The following is an 8,863-nucleotide window of genomic DNA, read 5'->3' as shown; positions in this document are numbered from 1 at the left end:
AGAGCAAGACTCTCTCAAAAACAAAAACAAAAACAACAAAAAGATGCGATAACAACTGCCACCCAGTCCAGCCTTTCCAGGGCCCGACTGGCCCAGCAGTCAGGGCCAGTGAGGAGTGGATGGGCAGAGCATGAGCTGGGCACCTGGACAAGTTCTAGATCAGCTCTGCCACTGGCTGGACATGAGGCCTTGGGCCAATCCCTGCCCTCCCTGGACTTCAGTGTCCTTATTTATAAAAAGAGTCTCTCGGTCTGACTTAGGAGAGTATTCTTTGAATCAATGACCAAGATCTTTATAAAAAGTTCATGATGACAGGGCTTCGGGTTTCACTCATTCACTCTTCAATCATTGATCATTGATTCATTCATTAATCGCCATATATTTATCAAGCATCTCCTCTATAACAGGCCTTATTCTAAGCTGAGTTGTCACAGGGACCAAGACAATGACAGGCAGGGCCTATTGAGGATACAGATATGGGGCCACGGACACAAACACATCAACAGGCAATCCCAGTTCTCTGTGTGAAAGGAAAAATATAATGCTCTTTATTCTTTTTTTTTTTTTTGAGACAGAGTCTCACTCTGTCGCCCAGGCTGGAGGGCAATGGCGCGATCTCTGCTCACTGCACCCTCCGCCTCCCGAATTTAAGTGATTCTCCTGCCTTAGCCACCTGAGTAGCTGGGATTACAGGTGCTGGTCACCACACCCAGCTAATTTTTGTATTTTCAGTAAAGACAGGGTTTCGCCATGTTGGCCAGGCTGGTCTTGAATTCCAGTCCTCAGGTGATCTGCCCACCTCGGCCTCCCAAAGTGCTGGGATTGTAGGCATGAGCCACTGCACCTGGCCATAATATAATGTTCTTTATTTTCTAATAATGCCATCTTTATTTCAAGTGCTGCCTCAAATGAGGTAGAAGGAGAATATATCTGTTGTCAATGCTACCTACTCCTTTTCTGCCATCACCTCCTTTCTTCTAGTCCAGGAAAAGTATTTATCAAGTCAAGGAAGGGATGGGGAGCAGGGTGGGATTCAGTTACTGTGGATATGTAACAAAAAAATTCACAATTCAGGCAGGGCTCAGTGGGGACACTTCTGTTCTGCTGGGCATCAGCTGGGGAAGCTGGAAGGCTGCAGCAAGATCATCTGAAGATTCACTCACATGCCTGGCTCTTGGCTGAAAACTTAGAACATGTACACGTGGCCTCCCCATGTGGCCTTGGCTTCCTGACAACACGGCGGCTGGTTTTCAAGGGTGAGTATGGACAGAAAGAGAGAGAGAAGCTGAACTGCTGCAATGACCTACCCTGGGAAGATTAGGCTTGCGCCACATTCTGTCCACCTAGCCATCTCAAGATCCCACTCAGCTTCAATGGGATGAGGAAATATCCAACTCTTGATTGGAAAGGTTCTGGAAGAGCATGTGGAAAAGAAACTATGGCCATGGCCACATTTGAAAAATACAAGCTACCACAAGAGTGGGGAATGGTCCAGTTTACTTTTTTTTTTTTCTAATGTCTCCCCCTTTTTTTTTTTAATGACTTAAACCTTTCAGTTCCCCTAAGGGCTTAGGATTCAGGACACAAAGTCCAGTGACTTTTCTGCTTTCTGCTTTGTCATGGTCCTCCTGAGGAAATAAGGACCTCAGTTAACATCTAGCAAGTAACACCAACCAGGTGGAAAAGTGCTCTGAGAGCCACCCTGGCTTGAGGAATTGGGAAGCTGGGAAGGGAGGAGTAAGGAGAAAGTGGCCTGGAAGAGACAGGTAGGGCAATGAGGGAGAGAGGGACGTCAGGGTAGATGCTAAGTGCTCCATGCAGGGAGGGAACAGCATGTGCAAAGCTGCTAAAGGAAAAAAAGAAGAAGTCAGCATTGAGACAGAGCTGAGAGACGAGGAGGGCGAGATTGGCAAACCAGTTAAACTTTATATGAGGAGTCTGGTGTGAAGTCATGGAAGGAAGGGTTTTAAGCAAAAGAATGTGATAAGATTTGTATAAAGCCTACCTTGAATAAAGTGAAATGGATTCAAGAAGCATTTGAGAAGCAGAAATATTGGGTCTTGTTGATGTATTGGGTATGGAGGAGGGAAAGGGAAGCTTCCCCCAGGTGCTCACAGCACCTCCTTCTCAGGGTTTGCCCAGATTCTGGCCAGGAGGCCACAGCCACTGCCAGGAGCCATCACAGCCCACTGCATGCCTGCAAAGGCGGGCCATGGCAGGACAAGACCTCCTGGAATGGGATGAGACATGCACTCCCAACTGTCCACGGCTTCACTAGGGCCTTCATCTGTGAGCAGGATTCCCGTCTGTTCTCTCCCCAGGAGCAGAGCTCAGTAGCCTCTGACAAAGGGACTTCTCAGCCAATGATGCAGGAGTAGAGGCCTAGCAGGCTGGAGGGCAGTGGGGAGGAGGAGTGGGCTGCAGGGCACCCTGCAGCCAGAGAGCACCCCTGGGTGAACAGGTGACCCAATCTGCCTTCCACAGGAATCACCAGGAAAGGTGAGGCCAGGAAGGATAGAGACGCTTCTTGCACACCTGAGTGGGGAGATACGTCTGCATTGGGACAAAATCTGAAGTTACCTGGGCCCCTGGGCCACCTGCTCTGGGCACCCAGCACTAGCACCATTGTGCCCAGGGCAGCAAAGCCACAGGATGAATGTGTCCCACCTTCCTAGAGCAGCAATTTGGCTCAAAGAATGTGAGGAAAATATTATTTTCACATTAAACAGTATGATGAAGTAGAATGTAAGATGCCTGTGTGGATATTCAATAAATGGAAGACTTGCGATCCCACTGGTGCTCTGGGTTGGCTGTTTTGAGCCAAGCCCACCCCCACACACAAGCCTTCAGGGGAATGTGGTCTGGCTCCTTCAGGTGCCTCTCTGGTGGAAAAGTCTGAGGAAGATCACAGGCTTCGTTAACACCTGCAGTCCCGAGGATGGCTCTGCAACAGGATCTGCTGCTGCTGCTGGGAACGAATAGCGGTGTGTGGAAGGGGCCCCCCGGCCACACAGGTGTCACCTCAAGGAGCAGCTCCCGGTCACCCACAGCACTGAGAGGTGGTGGAAGTGTTGGTAGTGTCTCTCACTGGTGGAAGGTGACCTCTCCTGGAGCTGGTCTAGGCTCCCAGCAGGTCGTTCCTGTCACCTATCCTGCCACGGCAGCGCAAGTCAGTTCTCTCTAGCCGGCAGCTCCCACTGGGGATTGCAGCCAAGGTGAGTCCAGGTGGACTTTAGTCAGCCAGCAGTGGAGAGGAGACGGGAGAGAAGCCCTTCCTTGCACAGTTGACTTGGGCTCTGGTTTTGCTGGCAGTGCCCAGTTCTGGCACCTTTGCCCCCGGTCAATGAGTACCAGGGTGGCTCTGGGTCAGAACAGTGACCAAAGGACTGGGTGGGAGTGGACAGGTAGTGGGAGGGGCAGTGAGAGATGCAGGAAAGGGCTGCAGCCCTTTGTGGTCTGACTGAGAGAAGGAGAAAGGAATGAAGAGCAAGCACAAGCACAGGGGAGAAATGAGGGACTTTCTGTGTCGTCATCTTTTCCTGGTGTGAGGAGAGACCCCACCAGGCGGACCCAGGCCATCTGCTCTGCTCTAGTCCGTGGGCCCAATAGGACCTCTGCAGAGGTACCCAATGGCCCATGGCTACAGTGGACCTGGTACAGAAGAAAGAGAGCTGTACCCACTCCTCAGGAAGCCCCAATAGAAGGGATAGAACGAAGATACAGCCCCGTCCTCAGGGAGCCCTAGTCTCAGGGGAGACGCAGCCCCGTCCTCAGGGAGCTCCAGTCTGAGGGGATACGCAGCCCTCTCCTCAGGGAACCCTAGTCTGAGGGGAGCGGTCTCCTTAGGTCCCTGAAAAGGCCCTTGCCTCCGTCACCACCTGTACTTCTGTGGCTTTGCTCCAAATTCATATAAACTGAGATGGGAAATCCCAGGAACTGAAACACTGTTAATCACCCTTTATTATTGCCCTTCCCTGGGTGACTCAGCCGTAGGAAAATCACAGCTCCTGAAGTGAACCCGGAAAGAAAACTGAAAGGGAGAGTGATGAGTGAGAGTCAGCTACTGCCACAGCCTTGGCAGCCACACAGCCTTATCCCCAGAGGTTGCTGCTCTCAGCTGGTCACAGGCAGCTCCTGTACGGACAGAGGCAATGGGGTGGGTCTGGGCCAGGGGACGCCCAGTCCCCAGGGAGCCCCTGCAGTAGGGCTGGCCCTAGATCCATGCAGGGGCCAGTGCACAGTGGTGAAAGCCTGGGGTGATCTCAGGGCCAGTGATTTGCTGTCCAAGCCTCTGACTCCTGCCCTTCCTGACTCAACCACATCCGGTTTGGGCTCTCACAGGCTCCCACCTGGAACGCCCTCTCTTCCCTCCTGCGTGCCACACCCCACTCTCTGGCAGCCCCTGATGTCCTCCTCAGAGCTGTCCTCACACCCTCTGTCTCAGCCCTTCTGGGTACTTGCTGTCACCTGACTGACTTCGGGTATGTGGGGTCTTTTGTCTTTTCTTCTCACTTGGACCCTGAAGCCTCAAGAACAGGTGCTTCCTGCAACAGAAGGTGCTCAGCCCTTAGGAAAACCTGAATGAAGGAAGGAAGGAAAACCAGAACCCAAACTTTTAGTTTTCTTGGCAGACCCAGAGATTGGGGGCCATGAAATGCTACGGGACACTGACCTGGCTGCCTTTCCCTAGGAGTGTGAGAGGACAACACTTCTCCAAGCTAAAAGGGGCTTAGAAATCACTTGAAAACAAGCTCTTTTGAGGGGAAGGGCCTGCCAAGGCCACCCTGCTTGCCAGCAGCAGAGCGAATGCTCATGCCGGGGTCCGCTGCCTCATTCCCTCTGCCTGACCCTCCACCCTTGTACCTGGACCCTGGGCTTTGGGCCAGGCTGAAACCCAGAGCAAGACATACTGTTCTGTGCTACTCCAGTGGGGCGAGGCGGGCAAGGCAGCCATGGCAGTGGCTGACCTGCTCCACCCACGGTGGGCACATTTCATCACCATGAGGGCTGGTAGCTTCTGTGGCCCAGGGAAAGCTATGCTTTGCAAACACTGAGCTACCTGGATCCCCATCCTAGTTCTTATGCAAGCACTCGGAACATTCCAGCCCCAGCCAGTGGTGAGAGCACAGCTGCCTGGATACCCTTCTCCTGCCAAGGCAACTCCTGGGGTCACTGTAGCCTGAGATCCTGGCATGGGCTGCTCAGGAGGGGTCCTGCCCAGTTTTTCCTACTGCCAATGGCAGCAGTGGTTCCTACTGCTGATGGCAACGGTGTTTGGAGATAATCATAAAAATTATGATTCTAGGTTACTCTACCTGGCACTTCACAAATATTTTATCACCTAGTCCTCTTATGAACCCAATGAGGTAGCTACTGTTATTATCCCCATCTTTCAGGAGAAAGGCATTGGGGCCTGAAAGAGGCAGAGACCTGCCCAGCTGGCACAGCCAGCATGTGGTGGAGTCGGAACTGCCCAGCTCCAGACCCTTGTTTTCCCTCACTGCACTGCCAGTGACCCAGCTGCTGCCACACCCTCCACCCTCGAAAGTGCTCCCAAGGAGAAGGCCACCTGAACTTCGGGCACGAGAAACAAGCCCTCTGGATAAGTTACAAAATGCTACAGGTGCTGGGGAAATAGGTGGTGCCAGGACCCTCTGCTTAGCCATAAACAGTGCATATTGAAACCCACTTAGGTCGGGTGTGGTGGCTCACACCTGTAATCCCAACACTTTGGGAGGCCGAGGTGGATGGATCACTTGAGGTCAGGAGTTTGAGACTAGCCTGACCAACATGGTGAAACACCACCTCCACTAAAAGTACAAAAAGTAGTCAGACATGGTGGCACGTGCCTATAGTCCCAGGTACTCAGGAGGCTGAGGCAGGAGAATCACTTGAACTCAGGAGGTGAAGACTGCAGTAAGCCGAGGCTGAGATCGCACCACTGCACTCTAGCCTGGGTGACAGACTGAGACTCTGTGTCAAAAAAAAAAGAAAAAAGAAAAAGAAAAAGAAACCTACTTAGGATCTCCCCTCTGCCTGATTCACCTGGTAGGGAAAGAATAGAGATGAGAACTAGCATTTGGCATCAGAGAAGCATCCACTGGGTGCCAGCCCTGGGACAGGCACTTATAAGATGATGACATTCAGCCCCAGGCAGAGCAGGTAATTTGGAAGTTCTTCTGTGTTTGAACCATCTGTGTGATGTCCTGAGGGCAACAGCCTCTACTGAGGGTGCTCAGGGCTCCACCCTTTGATCTTTCCTTCTCAATCCTATGATTAGAGACCATGATCAAGACACACCTACCTACTGAGTTTCGAGGCCAGCAGGGTGGGCTAGCTAACACGGTGGAAGACAGGCTAACACGGTGGAGGTCAGGATCTGGATGGCAGTCTGCCCCATCAATATGAGTTGGTGTCCTTCAACATTTCCTACAATGGCCATCGAGGCCCTATTTGTGCCAGGCCCTGGACACCCGAATGGACAATAAGGGGTCACAGTCCTGGATGCAAATTGAGGGGGCTGAGTAGAACCACAAGAGCTATTGCCAGCTTCAGAGGCCACCCCCAGGATAGAATGATTAACTTGTGGGGAGAGTCAAGAAATGGTGTACAGGAGAGAGGCTTATCTGAGCCCAATTTTGAAAGACAAATAGAATAATAGGGTTCATGCCCATGTAACCGCAGGATTCGTGTGAGAATCAGATGAGACAATGGGGACAGAATCTTTTAAATCTTTTAAAAAAATTTAAAAACAACTTCTATATTTCCACTGGTTAGGAAATTGAAGCCCAGAAAGGTGGTATGACTTGTTCAAGGTCAACCAATGATTTAGAGGCAAATGCAAGACTCAAGACAGACCTTCTGATTCCAGCACTGTGTTCTGGCTTGTATTAGTCCATTTTCACACCGCTATAAAGAACTGCCTGAAATTGGGTAATTTATAGAGAAAAGAGATTTAATTAACTCACAGTTCTGCATGGCTGGGGAGGTCTCAGGAAGCTACAATCACGGCAGTAGGGGAAGCAGGCACGATCTTACATGGTAGCAGCCGAGAGAGAGAGAGAGTAGGAGGAACTGTCAAACACATAAAACTATCAGATCTCGTGGGAACACACTCACTATCACAAAAACAGCATGGTGGACACTACCTCCATGATCCAATCACCTCCCACCAGGTCCCACTCTTGACACATGGGGATTATGGGGATTACAATTCGAGATGAGATTTGGGTGGGGACACAGAGCCAAACCATATCATAGTGCCTCTATCTGACTTCCATTGCCAAAACTGCTTGTCTAAGTATCTTGTTTATGAATGTTACTATAGAGTGGTGGCCCTTTACACTGTAGTATGAATTAGTGGCCAGCATGCTTGACAGAGAGCGCAGAACAGGGCAGTGAGGGAAATGTAAAAGTGGGAAGAGAGGTTGGAGATGAGAAAGAGACAAGTTGGGAATATGTACGGCTTGGGGCCAGGAGGAACATTAAACTTCCTAGGGGACAGGTCTGTCCCCCATTTAACATTAAATTAAATGGGGGGACAAGGAGGTTTGCATGGAAGTAGGAAGAGAGCTCAGGAAACAGAGGTGAGGGTGCCAAACACAAACTTTACTATATGATCTGAAGGCCCTGTGTCCAAACCCTTCCTCCCCAGAGTGAGGAGCTGGGCCTGGGGTAAGACAGGAGAGACCTATCCTATGGGCCCTCTCTGAGCCTCCAACTCCACTGAGAGCTGTCTTGGTGGGAAATGGGAGTCTTACCTCCATATTCCCTTCCTTGTACAGAAGGGAAGAGGAAAATAAATAAGAATAGGAGATCTTCATTCAGGCTTCATGGGCCATCCCTGCCCCCACCTGGAGAGGAGGCTTGCAGTGACTCTTCCTTGTTTACTAGAAACCATAAGCTGGCAGTGAGGATTCTTGTTCATTATACCAAAGTGCAGAGTCTAGAGCCTCATCCCCCAAGTTAACTGGGCTCAGAGGATAATCCAGTCTTTTTTTTTCCTTATCTGTCTTCATTTTTGTTGACTTGGCCCACTCCACCCTCTCTCCACCTACATGATCAAGCCATAGAAGCAAATTTGCAGAAGACAAAACAAACAAAAATGTAAAGCAGAAAATTTGAAATGCTCATTATTCCACTCCCTAAGTGAATAAATTATTGGTTAACACTTTGGCACACTTTCTCTCTGTCTTCGTACCGGAAACATACCTGTATATTTCCCAGGAGACCAGATGGCCTGCGTAAAGTCTTCATATGCAGCTCCCTGACTCATAGGGGTGTAGGGAACAGTTTTCTTTTCTTTTCTTTTCTTTTCTTTTTGAGATGGAGTTTCGCCTTGTAGCCCAGGCTGGAGTGAAATGGCATGATGTCGGCTCACTGCAACCTCCGCCTCCCAGGTTCAAGCGATTCTCCTGCCTCAGCCTCCCAAGTAGCTGGGATTACAGGCGTGCACCATCATGCCCAGCTAATTTTGTATTTTTACTATAGATGGGGTTTCACCATGTTGGCTAGGCTGGCCTCGAACTCCTGACCTCAGGTGACTCACTTGCCTCGGCCTCCCAAAGTTCTGGGATTACAGGCGTGAGCCACCAGTCTTCTTTCTTAAAAGCCCCTTGGGCACCCACAGAAAGGCTGGTCTGTGCATCTTCCTGGTGGATCCTGGTATCAGATCATTTGCATGTATTGACCTTTTGATATACATGAACATCCCTGGGACATGGACCAAACCCTAATTCCACAAGTGCAGACAGTCCTTCCACCTCCCTGCCACCACCCACCAAGCTGGGAACTTGAGGATTCTCTGCAAATCCTACTCTTCCAACCTGTCCCTTAATCTAGAGGAACTTCGTCAACTTCATGC

This window comes from Pan troglodytes, chromosome 5, assembly GCF_028858775.2.
Source record: "Pan troglodytes isolate AG18354 chromosome 5, NHGRI_mPanTro3-v2.0_pri, whole genome shotgun sequence".
NCBI classification, from domain to species: Eukaryota; Metazoa; Chordata; class Mammalia; order Primates; family Hominidae; genus Pan; species Pan troglodytes.
The sequence above is the reverse complement of the archived record's forward strand: the minus strand, read 5'-3'. Positions refer to the sequence as shown.